The 12,956-nt window shown below is 50.3% G+C and overlaps 1 pseudogene; it reads left to right on the top strand.

The window, feature by feature from the left end:
• The first annotated feature begins 441 nt into the window (after window positions 1-441).
• Window positions 442-4,015, top strand: LOC120680864 (annotated as a pseudogene).
• Window positions 4,016-12,956: the final 8,941 nt, after the last annotated feature.

Below are 12,956 nucleotides of genomic sequence, written 5' to 3'. Positions count from 1 at the left end.
GAAGCATATGACATTTCATTGAAGCAGAAATTCACCCTTAGGGCTGCGTACCTGTGGTCAATTCACCCTTAGGGAGCGTTCATGGGACCTTGACATGCCCGATATGTGGTGCTGAAACTAGATGTTTTCGTCTTGAGTTTGGTGGGAAGATCTGCTACTTTGATTGCCACAGATGTTGGTTGCCTTCCGATCATATATTTAGAAGCCAGAAGGATCTTTTAGGAAAGACACTGTATGCTATGAGGGACCACCCAAAAGGCTAAGCGCGCCAAGGGGTCATACCGAATGGCCGTTCGGCCTATGTTTTCGCCTCCCGTGCACTACGGCACACGTTTCTCGATCGCCGTGTTTTCTCATTTGGCATGCCAAGATTATTGGTGGGGTTTTGTAGCAGCCCTAACCTCACCCCCTCCCCCCCCCCCGGCCTCTCTCAATCCGCAGGTTCTGAAGCCGCTACCTGCTCGCTACGCTGATCGGGTCTCCCTGCTTCTTCCAGCGCCGGGCCTCCTCATCTTTGGTATGCTCCTCCGGGTAAAGCAGGGTTGTTGCTTGTCCCCCTAATCCCCTTTCCAGTGCATTCGCATTTCTTGCACCTGATCCTTTTCATGTCGATTCGTTCAACCTAGAAAATTTGGCTCTCAAAGGAATTTGGTACTGGAACTGGAGCAAGGAGTCAAAGTACAATCCTTTAGGGTTTTCTCGCCTGCCTTTAGACACGTTATTGAGTCAAATATCGTTGTGTGATAAGAAGATCATACCAGCTTCTGCCAAGTGACTTACCAGCTTCTTTCGAAGGGATCGTAATAACAGGGGGTTGCTTTTATAATGGGACCTCTGTTTAGAGGCAATGCGAGCTGGAGATAATTTACCTTAGTGCAGTCGAAACCATTTCGAATTACAGGGACGAGCAAATTTGTTGGTCCACATGCATTACAATATTTCGCTGAACACCATAAGAACACGCCATTCACAGCAATAAATTGGCTTCCTCTGTCTAATCCCTCCACCCCATCTTGCAGCGCAAATGCCCATTTTTTTGTTTCTTCCTTGCGAAAACACGGTTCGCGATGAAGTCTCCAAATCATGACACCATCGATTTTGTAGTATATGGATTCTTCTGTCATCCTTCACACCAATATTTTGTGTGAAGGACAAAATTTATTTTGACATGCCATGCTTTATGTTTCTTAGACTGATTATATTTTCTACTGATCAGCAAAGAAACTTGTTCCACTTTAACCAGTCAAACAACTTGCTATGCCTGTTATGGAGATGTGTATGTATCACCAAAATTTGCACCCTACAAACAAGTAGCAAGTTGCTTGGTCTAAAGGAAATGAAACTTTATCTTCTGCTTAGTATGTTGGATCTAATTGCGAAGTTTCCTACAGTAGTGTTTCATTTGATATCCAACTGGCAAGGTTATTTTACAAGCATTTGTCTGTTACTGTTGTTTAATCGGAAGGCAACACTTCTTGCTTTTCTGTGTCGCCCTCAGGATTTTCTCCTACTTCAATTCCAATGGAACATAGCTCTGTAGAAGATTCAGACATTAGTGATTCGGGTATTGTTGAGCACAAGGAGAAGACCTATGCCCAACTGCGAGCTGGAAAATTGAAAGCGAAGCATGGTGAGAATACCTTTCGGTGCCCTTTCTGCCCTGGGAAGAAGAAGCAGGACTACAACCTCAAGGATCTACTACAGCATGTCACAGGAATAGGAGCTGCTCCTAAGCGCAGTGCCAAGGTGAAGGCAACACATCTTGGGCTTGCTATGTTCTTAGAGAAGGATATAGCCAGCTCATTGGAGAAACCATTGCAAATTGTGGACTACAAGACAAAATGACAAAGAGTGATGAAGAAGTTTTCGTATGGCCATGGATGGGCATCGTGGTTAACTTACAATATGAGTTGAAGGGCGAAAAATATTTTTGGGAAAGTGAAGAAAGGCTAAGAGCACAGCTCTCACGGTTCAGACCACTCCAAGTTACAATTCTTGGGGATGACAAGGACCAGACATTTTGTGCCATTATCAAGTTTGCTAAGGACTGGAGTGGATTAAAGGATGCATTGGCTTTTGAAAAGCATTTCATAGTTGAGCAGTATGGTAAGACAGATTGGATCAAAATAAATCACAGAAAGGATGATCTTTATGGATGGCTTGCAAGATCTGATGATTATACCTCTTCTGGGCCAATTGGGCAGCACCTAAGAGAAAATGGAGATCTTAGAAGAGTTGGTGACCTGGAACGCGAGGGGATGTAAGAAACTGACAAGCGTGTAGCTCATTATGCTCGCCAAATCGGGGTAACAAACTATCACATGAGCGAATTGGAGCTTAGGAACAATCAAAATGCCATGAAACTCGATATGATGATGGAAGAGAAAGATCGACTGATTGAAGAGCACAATGAAAGTATGTACAGATATTTCGATCTTGGACATGTTTTTAGATCATATAGCATGCTAACTACTAAATGTTGCTACATGTTTTCTTTACATCAAGGTTTGTAAAACAAAATCAGAATGGCTAAATACATTTCACCGCAGCATAATTTCATCTTGTACTCACAGAATTGGCTGAGTTTGTTTCACTTCTTTGATTAACAGAGATAAGAAAGATGCAGAAAAAGGCTTGTCGGAATTCTAGGAAAATAATTGATGAAAATATTAGATTGTATGGAGAACTGGAGACTAGGAAAAAGGAAATTGACAAGAAACATGAGCAACTTGAAAAGTTGGCCGAAAAAGGCAACACTAACAGAGAAAAGCTGGAAGCGGCAAAAGAAGATGTAGACTTTCGTTATGTTTTCCAGTACTAAAAAACTCGGTCGGCGGGGGAAAGACTGCCCCGCGGCATTCAATTAAGAAGAGGCCAGTTTGACCCGACCGAGAAACCCCCCGAACCCCGGCTCTTTCCGGGCTTGGGCCTGGCGACTCGTTGCAACTGGGTCGGAGCCGCACTTGCGGTTGCATCGTAGCCCAGAGCCGTGCCAGCCAGCCCAAGCACTTCGGGAGCACAGCGAGGGGGTTTTTTCCGCAGGCGGGGAAAATCTGCCCCGGTGGGGGTTTGAACCCCCCACCTACGGGTGCCGCCGGTTGCCCCCCGACCAAACGGGCTAAAGAAGATGTAGACTTTCGTTATGTTTTCCAGTACTGATTGATGTTCCTGAATTTATCAAGAAGAATCGACAAGCATTTATCTGTTTCTTATCTAATGTAGTGGATTTATGCATATGTCTGCTGTTAAAATTTTTTACAGAATGCAAAGGAGAACAGGCTTCTTAGTTTAGCAACCCAAAAGAAAAAGGAAGAAGACGAGAAGCTTTTGCGACTTGTTGAGAAACAAAAGGTGTTGCGTTCCTACTACCTTATGCATTTCCCAGGTGAAATCCTTTCTCACTAGCCAGAAAATTGCAGCAAGAGAAAGAAGATGCTTTGAAGAAGCTATATGATTTAGAAATGCAGTTGGCTTCCAAACAAAAACTTGAACTGGATATAGAACAGTTGAAGGGGAACTTAGAGGTAATGAGCCATATGGGAGATGATGATACAAATTTGAAGAAGAAGCTCGGTGAATTGCGTAAAGAACTGGAAGAGGAAAAAGATGAAATGGAGGGTATCGATTCTCTTAACCAGACCCTGATTATTAAGGAACAAAGAACCAACGATGAGCTGGAAGAAGCCAAGAAAGAACTGATAATTGTATGTATAAGATCTATAGCTACTGACTCAGCTTCTTCTGTTAACTGTACCTTTTTTCTGAGAGCAATTTACTTGCTATGTAGGGCATACAAAAGATGTCTAGAGTTCGACCACATATTGGTGTCAAAAGAATGGGTGAGCTTGACCAGAATGCTTTCCTTGCTGCTTGCAAAGAGAAGACAGCAGAAGATGTTAAGTTGGCACTTCTGTGCTCAAAATGGGAGGATGAGATCAGGCAACCAGAATGGCATCCTTTCAAAGTCATCAATGTTGACGGGAAGGAAAAGGTGCTTCATTTCCTTACTTCTTGATACTATCTCTGTTCCATTTTTATGTAGTTTATTGCGGTGGTAAGAAAATGGCCATTCTGCAATCTGCCACTGAATACCATAGTTCCACAATATACCACTGGTGTGACTTGTGAGGTTGGCACATGGGCCCAAGACCTACATGTCAGCATAACATTCAGTGGTATATTATATTGTGAACTCAGTTATTCAATGGTAGATTGTGGACTTATCCTATGAAAATGGGTAGCAACAGCAGGCTTGTACTTTTTCTTCAAAAGGGTCAGACAATTTGTAAGACTCTGGACTCTTTTTACGCCAAATTGATGCTGGTTTCATTTAGTAACCATATTAAATTCCGAGTTATACATTTGAGAATTGTTGAACCAATGTACGTTATTTCAGGTATTCCTAAAGCAAGGTGTTTCTTATTTTTTTTAAATTTGTGAAGACTGGGAAATAGTTTCTTTTCTGTTTTAGATACCATTATTTCTTGCTTATTTGTGTGTTGTTTCTATCATGTTGATGCTAGTCAATAAGAAAGGGTCTTTAAATTATAATATCAACGTCAAATGTGAAGTATGTACTGAAAACACATTTTTAGGGTAGTCATTATGGAACTCTTTTGTTCACAACCCTCTTCTGACTTTACAAATGCTACCTACTGCAAGTTATAGTACGCTTTTGACATTAAAATAGCTGAATGCTCTTCTGAACTGATTGAACCATGAATACCTTTAGTTCATGTGAATAGGACGTTCAGATTGGGAATTAAGAAATGCAGGTTGAATACCTTTTGTTCTCAATGTTTCTTTGATTTGCACAAACATTTGTTCTCTCTTTTTAGGGTTCCACTTAATGCTTAAGTTTGAAATCTATGTAGTTTTCTGATGTTCTCTTTCACTGATTTGCCTTTTTTTTAACTTATGAACAGTGGCACACAGAATATCGAGGAAGAAACCTGGTGATCTTAAATTTCTTCACTATCTTCGTTTTGGGAGGAAGGGAAAGGTAAAATATTTGGCACAGGAGAAGACTCCATTGGATCTGCCTGATGCAAATTATCGATTACATATTACCCAAGAACTTGGGCTCCCCTGAGATGCAAACTTTTTGCATGGTTGGCAATCAAAAACAGGGTGTGGACTGCTGATAAATTGGCAAAAAGAGGGCTGCCCCATCCAGCTGCATGCCCTCTTTGTGATCAGGCCGAAGAGACCATCCAACATATACTTGTCTCATGTGTTTTTGCCCGGCAAGTCTGGACATTAATCCTCCATGAATTGGGTCTATCGGCCATTGTTCCGCAACCTGGAAGCACACGGTTTTCGAATTGGTGGTGTCAAAGCATCAAAAGTGTTGGAAAGAATCTAAGGAAAGGACTTAACTCCTTAATCCTCTTGGTGGCTTGGGAAATTTGGAAGCACCGGAATGCGTGTGTCTTTGAGGGAGCTGTGCCTTGTGTCCAACAGGTTAGACGGGCTGTGGTAGAGGAAGGTTCGGTTTGGTGCTTGGCTGGAGCATCAACCCTACAAGACCTCCTCCTGAGACGGCTCCCTGTAGGATTCTAGTTTAAGTTGGTGGTAGTTTGTGGTCATGTGTGCGTGGCGCACTGGTTTCAGGAGCTTGTAATTAGGGGTTGACAAGTCTTGTCGCTCCTATGTTTTTTTCTTCTTAATGAAATGACACGCAGCTCTCCTGCGTTTGTTCAAAAAAAATGCTTTAAATATGCATGGAAACTGCCACACTGAATTTCCTAATAAGTGCTAGTCCCTCCACTAGGTTTAAGCATTAGGAAGCACATTTTAGAGTTTTCTTGAAGAAGAAGAAGCACGGTTAAGGATGAATGTAGGTCATGTTGGCACCACAGGTTGTGTACTTGTGTTAACCCTCTGGAACCAAAGAAGTAAACAAAACAAAATCTGATTCACTGATTACTTGACTTTCATTTTGTACGATGGTTTTATAAACTTTCAGCCCTAGCAATTTAAAAGATGACTAGTTGTTGGTTTGGATTCTCAGAATGAAGTATGCTGCTGTATTCTTCCGTTTGCTTACTTCACAACAACTCCAAAATTTGACACTATTCATGAATGATATAAATGCTATGTTCTAACTGTTCTCTTATGTTTAGAGTGTCGACTTTAAAGGACATATACTCCAGTTCTCTGGATTTGTTTGGCATGAGAGTGATGTAAGCTTCTTTTCTCAAAATTATAAAATGGCTTCGCTTATTCAACCTGATTAATTTGGGAGTTTCTTGTCTGTAGGAAAAGCAGAGGGCCAAGGCAAAGGATAAGTGTCGTAGTGTGGCAAACCACAGCCGGGTGGCGGAATGCACCCGCCTAAGCCCAGAGGGTGAGTTCTCGGGGGTTAGCTAGGACTAGTTCGATCTCGCTCAGGAACACGATGAACACAGCAGGTTAGAGTGGTTCGGGCCGCCGGAGCGTAATACCCTATGTTCACTGTGTGTTGTATTGCTTGAGCCTGGAAGAGCTTGGAGCTGAGTCCAGCGTGCGTCTGAGTGTGCTTGAGTGTATACAACGAGCGCCTCCCTTTTATATCTCAAAGGAGGCGCGTACATGGCCATTGGGTCCCCGACTGGTGGGCCCAAACGGTGTAGTATAAAATAACGTACAGTTCAGACATTATGGTGTTGCAGGAGAAGGGGATCTCATTCCTGGATTCCCTTGCCTGCTCCTGGAATCCCCCGTTCAGCATGTCCAGGCGCTGTCTTGTCGAAACGGCACCAGGCATAGCTTGCGGTGTCGCCTGCCACGTAGCTGAATGGGCCGTGTAGCTTGCGGCGTAGGTAGGATGATGGAAAAGCGCCGTGCTGTCGTATCCAATTAATGAGCTAGACGGGCCCTGTGCTTATGCGGCGCAGGCGGCTGCACTGTGTACCTTGGTAATACGCGGTCTACAGTGAGACCTGGCAAAGGCTGCCCTGCGTGCCGCGGCGGCAGGGCACGCCTCAACCACCCGCATTGAATGCGGTGGGTGGGCGAGTCTTCCAGCGGAAGACCCGCGCCTGCAGGACACATGGCGGTTCCGGACCCCCCCCCCCCCGCCTCCGGCGGTATGTTGGTTCTACGTGCGCGGGAGGTCCGGACGGGCGCGTGGAGGTCCCGGACCCCTATGGGGGGTCCGAGCCCTCGGTCGTTGGCTCGGAGCTTCCCCTCCTCAGGGACACGTGGCGTCACCGGACCCCTCCCATAGTGAGGAGCGGGTTCGGGGCCGTTGGCCTAGTGAGGAAAGAGCCTGACCTGTGGGGCCCAACTGCTCCGCCTCTTATGGCGTAGCTACGGATGGCTACGCGGGTCCTGCCTTACTGCAGTAAGAGTGGGTATCCCTGCTACAGGGTACCGACAATGGCCCCCGAGCCCACCTCGGGGGAGGTGACGAAACCGCAGGTGGGGCCACTACTGCGATTTGGCTCTGTATAACTTGAAGCCTCTTACTGCAGGAGTCTTGTCTGGCTTTGACCAACTATCGGGTTTTCCTCTGCCTCATCACATCATAACGGCTTACTGACTAGTGGCCCCACGCACAGTGGTTCACCTTGTCACGCACGCGACGCTCAGCATTGTTGCGGCCGGAGTAAACGGGATATTTACCACCGGCGCAGTTCCCGAAAAGCTTGGTCATGCCAGCGCTTAATGTGCACACATCAGCTCAGCTTTCGCCTCGCTTTGTGCGCGGGTGACGGTTCAGATCCTGCCTTTTCACACCTTTGTTTGTTACCCGCCCTCCTTGACAGGCGAGCCTGGGCCCCCTGGTCAAGGACTGGGCGGTAACACCAGGCGTGAGCGTCGCTTGGGTTCCAGCGATGGTTCCGGGGCGCGCCGGTTGGGTCAGGCTTCATAAAGGGACGAACCGCATACTGCGGTTACTTTCCCGCAATCGCGTAACTTAGCTGTTTGACGCATGCAGAATCGATCCGTGATATCTGGCTCAAAGCAAACGCCCCGGCCCCCTGGGAGACAGGCTCAGTTGTTTTGAGTCTGTCTACCATAGAGACTGGACCTCGATCTGCATGAAGCCTTGAAGCGGATGCCAGGACCCCCTGGTAGGTAGGATCAATGGTTTGAGGATAGCTACCACCAGTCAAGGCTTAACCTACGTACAACTCAAAGTTACAGCTTAGAAGCAGACCTGCGGGACCTATTCTGGACCGGCCCCCAGGCTAGTACGAGGTCCGGAGCTCCGGATGCACAGGTCCAGGCAGTTCAATGCTTTTCACAGAGTGGTGGAGTGTGTAGGCTTAGGGTGTGGAACCAGGCTAAGGCGCTACACAGGGCTCTGGACCACTCCAGGAAACAACACGACTTTACCGGACCTGGCTCCGATGTTCTAGACCCCTCCTAGCAGTAGGTGAGGTCATTCTGTCGTACTCGATCCTTTGAGATATGGAGCTTATCGTGGGATTTCTAGGGTACCCACAGCCGGGTGGCGGAATGCACCTGCCTATTCCCAGAGAGGGAGTACTCGGGAAGGTACTAGGCGATTGGGCTAATCTAGCTCTGAGTCAGGCGCACAAGAGCACACGATCTATAGTGGTTCGGGTCGCCTGAGCGTAATACCCTACATCCACTGGGAGAGGTTTTGATCTTGGTTGTGTATGAACCTATCCTCTGCCGGGTCTTGGTCCTTTTCCCAGCCTGAGACTTCTTCTAGCGGACGCCCCCCTTTTATAGACCAAGGGGTGCGGATACATAGGGCGTTGATGCCCCGACAGGTGGGCCCAACGTGACTGTGCAGCGTACTGCGCAGAGTAATTAAACAGCTACAGTGGTTGCGAATCTTTCCTCCGATATGCTTCCATGCCCTGCACACCCTCTGACGATGGGAGGTCTTCTCTTGTCGTGTCAGCAAGGTGCCCGTTGGGGGAGCGTAGCTTGCGGCGTGACCTGTGGAGGCTATTATGTAGGCGTCATAATGGGTGAAGCCGAGCCGTCGTATCTATCTGTTATGGCAGACTGGCAGGCACGGCGTGGGCGGCGCCAGCAGCTCCACTATCTTGGTAATACACGATCAATAGTGCCCCTTGGTCAAAGAATCGCCTCGGCTTCTGCTACATCAATGCGGACGTCCTCCTGTCGCAATGAATGCAGTGGTAGGTGAGCCTTAATATGGAGACCAAGCGGCCTTATATACGTGTCTGGGCCTGCTGACATGTGGCGGCCCCGGACCACCCCGAGGCTGGGTGTCGATTCCTTCCCTTGGAGAGGGGTCCGGTTACTATACAGGGGTCCCGGACCCCATGGGGATCCTGACCTCTTCGGGAGGTCCGGAGCTTCCGGCCGTTCGGGCTGAGCGCCAGCTTCTCCCGGAACACGTGGTGCTCCCGGACCTTTCCCAACCAGGGGACGGGTCCGGGACCGCTGTCGGGTGAGCAGGGCTCCGGACCGCAGGGGTCCGGCTGCTGGACGTAGTTAAGGATAACTACAAGGCTCTTGCCTAGACATAGCAAGAGGGGTACCCCCAGTCCTGGGGTACCGACAGTGGCCCCCGGGCCCACCTCGGGAGAGGCACGAACCCGGGGGTGGGGCCACTAACGAGATGTGTTTCCACGCAAACTTGATTGTGTCGGTGTGCTCATGCAAAGAGCGGGTGCTCCGGACCCCTGAGGCCGGTACACCGGTTGCCAGGTTCAGGCTCTAGAGCGCTCTCCACAGGGCGACGAAGGTGTAGGCTTAGGGTGCGGAACCAAGCTAAGCGGCTACACAGACCTCGGATCGCTCAGGGAGCAAGCACCACTTCCCGGACCTGGCTCTTGGCGACCGTGGAGAGCGGTCTCCGCCAGAGCGGGCCACCGGAGTGGACTTGAGGCTAACGTGGCGAGCGGTCTCCGCCGGAGCGGGCCACCGGAGTGGACTTGAATCGACCGTGGCGAGCGGTCTCCGCCGGAGCGGGCCACCGGAGTGGACTTGAGGCGACCGTGGCGACCGTGGCGAGCGGCCTCCGCCGGAGCGGGCCACCGGAGTGGACTTGAGGCGACCGTGGCGAGCGGTCTCCGCCGGAGCGGGCCACCGGAGTGGACTTGAGGCGACCGTGGCGAGCGGTCTCCGCCGGAGCGGGCCACCGTAGTGGACTTGAGGCGCTGCTGACGATCCGATGAAATATGTCACCGGACCTCATAGTAAGGTGCAAGAAACCAAGCCTTATACTAGAAGGGAGCTCGGGACCTCTAAAGATAGCAGCCTCAGATACTAGAGTACTTGTAACGGGGTAGTGAAGTACGTAAACTTAGGGTACATTACCAGGCTAAGCTACGCGGAGCTTCTCTACCCCAGGATACGAGTACCACTTCTCCAGAGCAGGTCCTTAGGGGTCTGAACTGTCTTCCAGCTAGAAGGGGTGTCTCCACCTGGCCACAAGCCAGCAACTTAACTCGGATTGTTAGTAACAAAAAGGAGGATTCCGTTTAAAAGGAAAGAATAGTTAATCCAAGGCGAATAAATGTAATCAAGGTGGAGCCTAGATAAAACTGAGAAAGAAAATCTCCTTTATTATTGTGGTTGTCATGGTATACATCAGAGGTCGTGATTACGAGGTCGGACCTCTACCGCTCCGGACCGTTTTTTGCCTGTTTGTGTGATAGGGCCAGACATCGGGTTTACAAGGTCGGACCTTGACCGCTCTGGACTCACACGTAGGCGCCACGCTATGACAAAGGAGGAATTTTCTTTTTCTTAGGAGCAACCTACGGCTGCATGCTATACAGCGTGTTCTTCTCCGGTTGGAAGTGGCACGGCCACTCCTGAATTCTTCATAGTCGTCGGAGGCGAAGGCGCTCTAGATGTGCCTGAACTGCATCATCTAGCATCACCTCGGGAGCCCGGGGGGTCACTCCTTGCCTAAGAGCTGTCATATGCTTAGGTAGCATGAGACAAATTCTTTGGCTTTGAATGGAAGAGGCCCCCTGCCGCCGCCGTCCGCCACCGGGAGCCAGCCGTCTGCCACTCGCTGCGGCAGGAGCTGGCTTTCCACCGTGGCGCAGCGGGAGAATGTGTGCTCGTATGGATGAGCACGGAGCGTGGAGAAGGGCGGTCGTTCGCCGGCTTGTCCTTGGTGCTCGCGCCAGAGGCCCCCGCGCCTAGCGGCGGGGTCCTGTCTGTAGCAGCACCAAGCACCCCGGGTGGCGCCGGAGACGACACGACTAGGGCTGGAAACGAGCCGAGCCGAGCCAGGCTCGGCTCGGCTCGCCGCGGCTCGGTCATCCAGTGAGTCGAGCCTGGCTCGGCTCGGTAATTTCACGAGCCGGTGAAAGAGGCTCGGCTCGGCTCGTTATCGGCTCGCGAGCCGGCTCGAGCCGGCTCGCGAGCCACAGCTAGTTATTGCATATTTACATCACAGTTCACAGATTCACAGATCACATACAAGAGTGCAACCACATCAAGATTTTAACAGTACCACATAAAGATTTTAACAGTACCATATCAAGATTTTAACAGTACCATAGCCACAACAAGATAAAATGAAGAGAAAACATTTTAAATTACATGACAATTGACAAGTGGTCCATAGGTGGCTCAGCTTGCGAGCCGGCTCGCGAGCCAGAGCGAGCTGGCTCGGCTCGGCTCGGTCTTTTAGCGAGCCGAGAAAAGAGGCTCGGCTCGGCTCGTTCCAGGCTCGCGAGCCGCTCCGAGCCGAGCCGAGCCGCTCCGAGCCCGAGCCGGCTCGCAAGCCGCGAGCTTTTTTTCCAGCCCTAGACACGACGACTCGGCCAACTTCCTCCGGGATGGCCGTCGGCTCCAGGCTCCATGTTGAGAGGAAGCCTTGAGCCGACGCCATGCCGCCGTAGAGGAAGCGTGGCCGTTGCTTGAGAGAAAACCTTGAGCCGACGTAGGGGCGGCAGCGCCCAGCGGCGCCTCTGCTGTGCGTTACCGCGCCGGCTCAGAGGTGTCGCAGTGGCGACGCACAACAAACGCCGCTGCCGTGCACCGCCGTACTGCGGGCGTTGGCGCCCCAGTGCCACGGCTTGTGGTGTGGGTGACGCCCTACCTTCCTTCATCTTCTCGTTCGCCATTTGCAGAGGATGAATACAGCCCCCAGAAGCCTGAAGATCCAGCCCGCACCTGACCTCCCCACGGACGGCGCCAAATATCGTGGGATTTCTAGGGTACCCACAGCCGGGTGGCAGAACGCACCCGCCTATTCCCAGAGAGGGAGTACTCGGGAAGGTACTAGGAGATTGGGCTAATCTAGCTCTGAGTCAGGCACACAAGAGCACACGATCTATAGTGGTTCGGGCCGCCTGAGCGTAATACCCTACATCCACTAGGAGAGGTTTTGATCTTGGTTGTGTATGAACCTATCCTCTGCCGGGTCTTGGTCCTTTTCCCAGCCTGAGACTTCTTCTAGCGGACGCCCCCCTTTTATAGACCAAGGGGTGCGGATACATAGGGCGTTGATGCCCCGACAGGTGGGCCCAATGTGACTGTGCAGCGTACTGTGCAGAGCAATTAAACAGCTACAGTGGTTGCGAATCTTTCCTCCGATATGCTTCCATGCCCTGCACACCCTCTGACGATGGGAGGTCTTCTCTTGTTGTGTCAGCAAGGTGCCCGTTGGGGGAGCGTAGCTTGCGGCGTGACCTGTGGAGGCTATTATGTAGGCGTCATAATGGGTGAAGCCGAGCCATCGTATCTATCTGTTATGGCAGACTGGCAGGCGCGGCATGGGCGGCGCCAGCAGCTCTACTATCTTGGTAATACGCGATCAATAGTGCCCCCTGGTCAAAGAATCGCCTCGGCTTCTGCTACATCAATGCGGACGTCCTCCTGTCGCAATGAATGCAGTGGTAGGTGAGCCTTAATATGGAGACCAAGCGGCCTTATATACGTGTCTGGGCCTGCTGACACGTGGCGGCCCCGGACCACCCCGAGGCGGGGTGTCGATTCCTTCCCTTGGAGAGGGGTCCGGTTACTATACAGGGGGTCCCGGACCCCATGGGGATCCT

Source organism: Panicum virgatum, chromosome 7N (assembly GCF_016808335.1).
Source record: "Panicum virgatum strain AP13 chromosome 7N, P.virgatum_v5, whole genome shotgun sequence".
Lineage (NCBI taxonomy): Eukaryota > Viridiplantae > Streptophyta > Magnoliopsida > Poales > Poaceae > Panicum > Panicum virgatum.
This window is presented reverse-complemented; position numbering and strand designations above follow the sequence as displayed.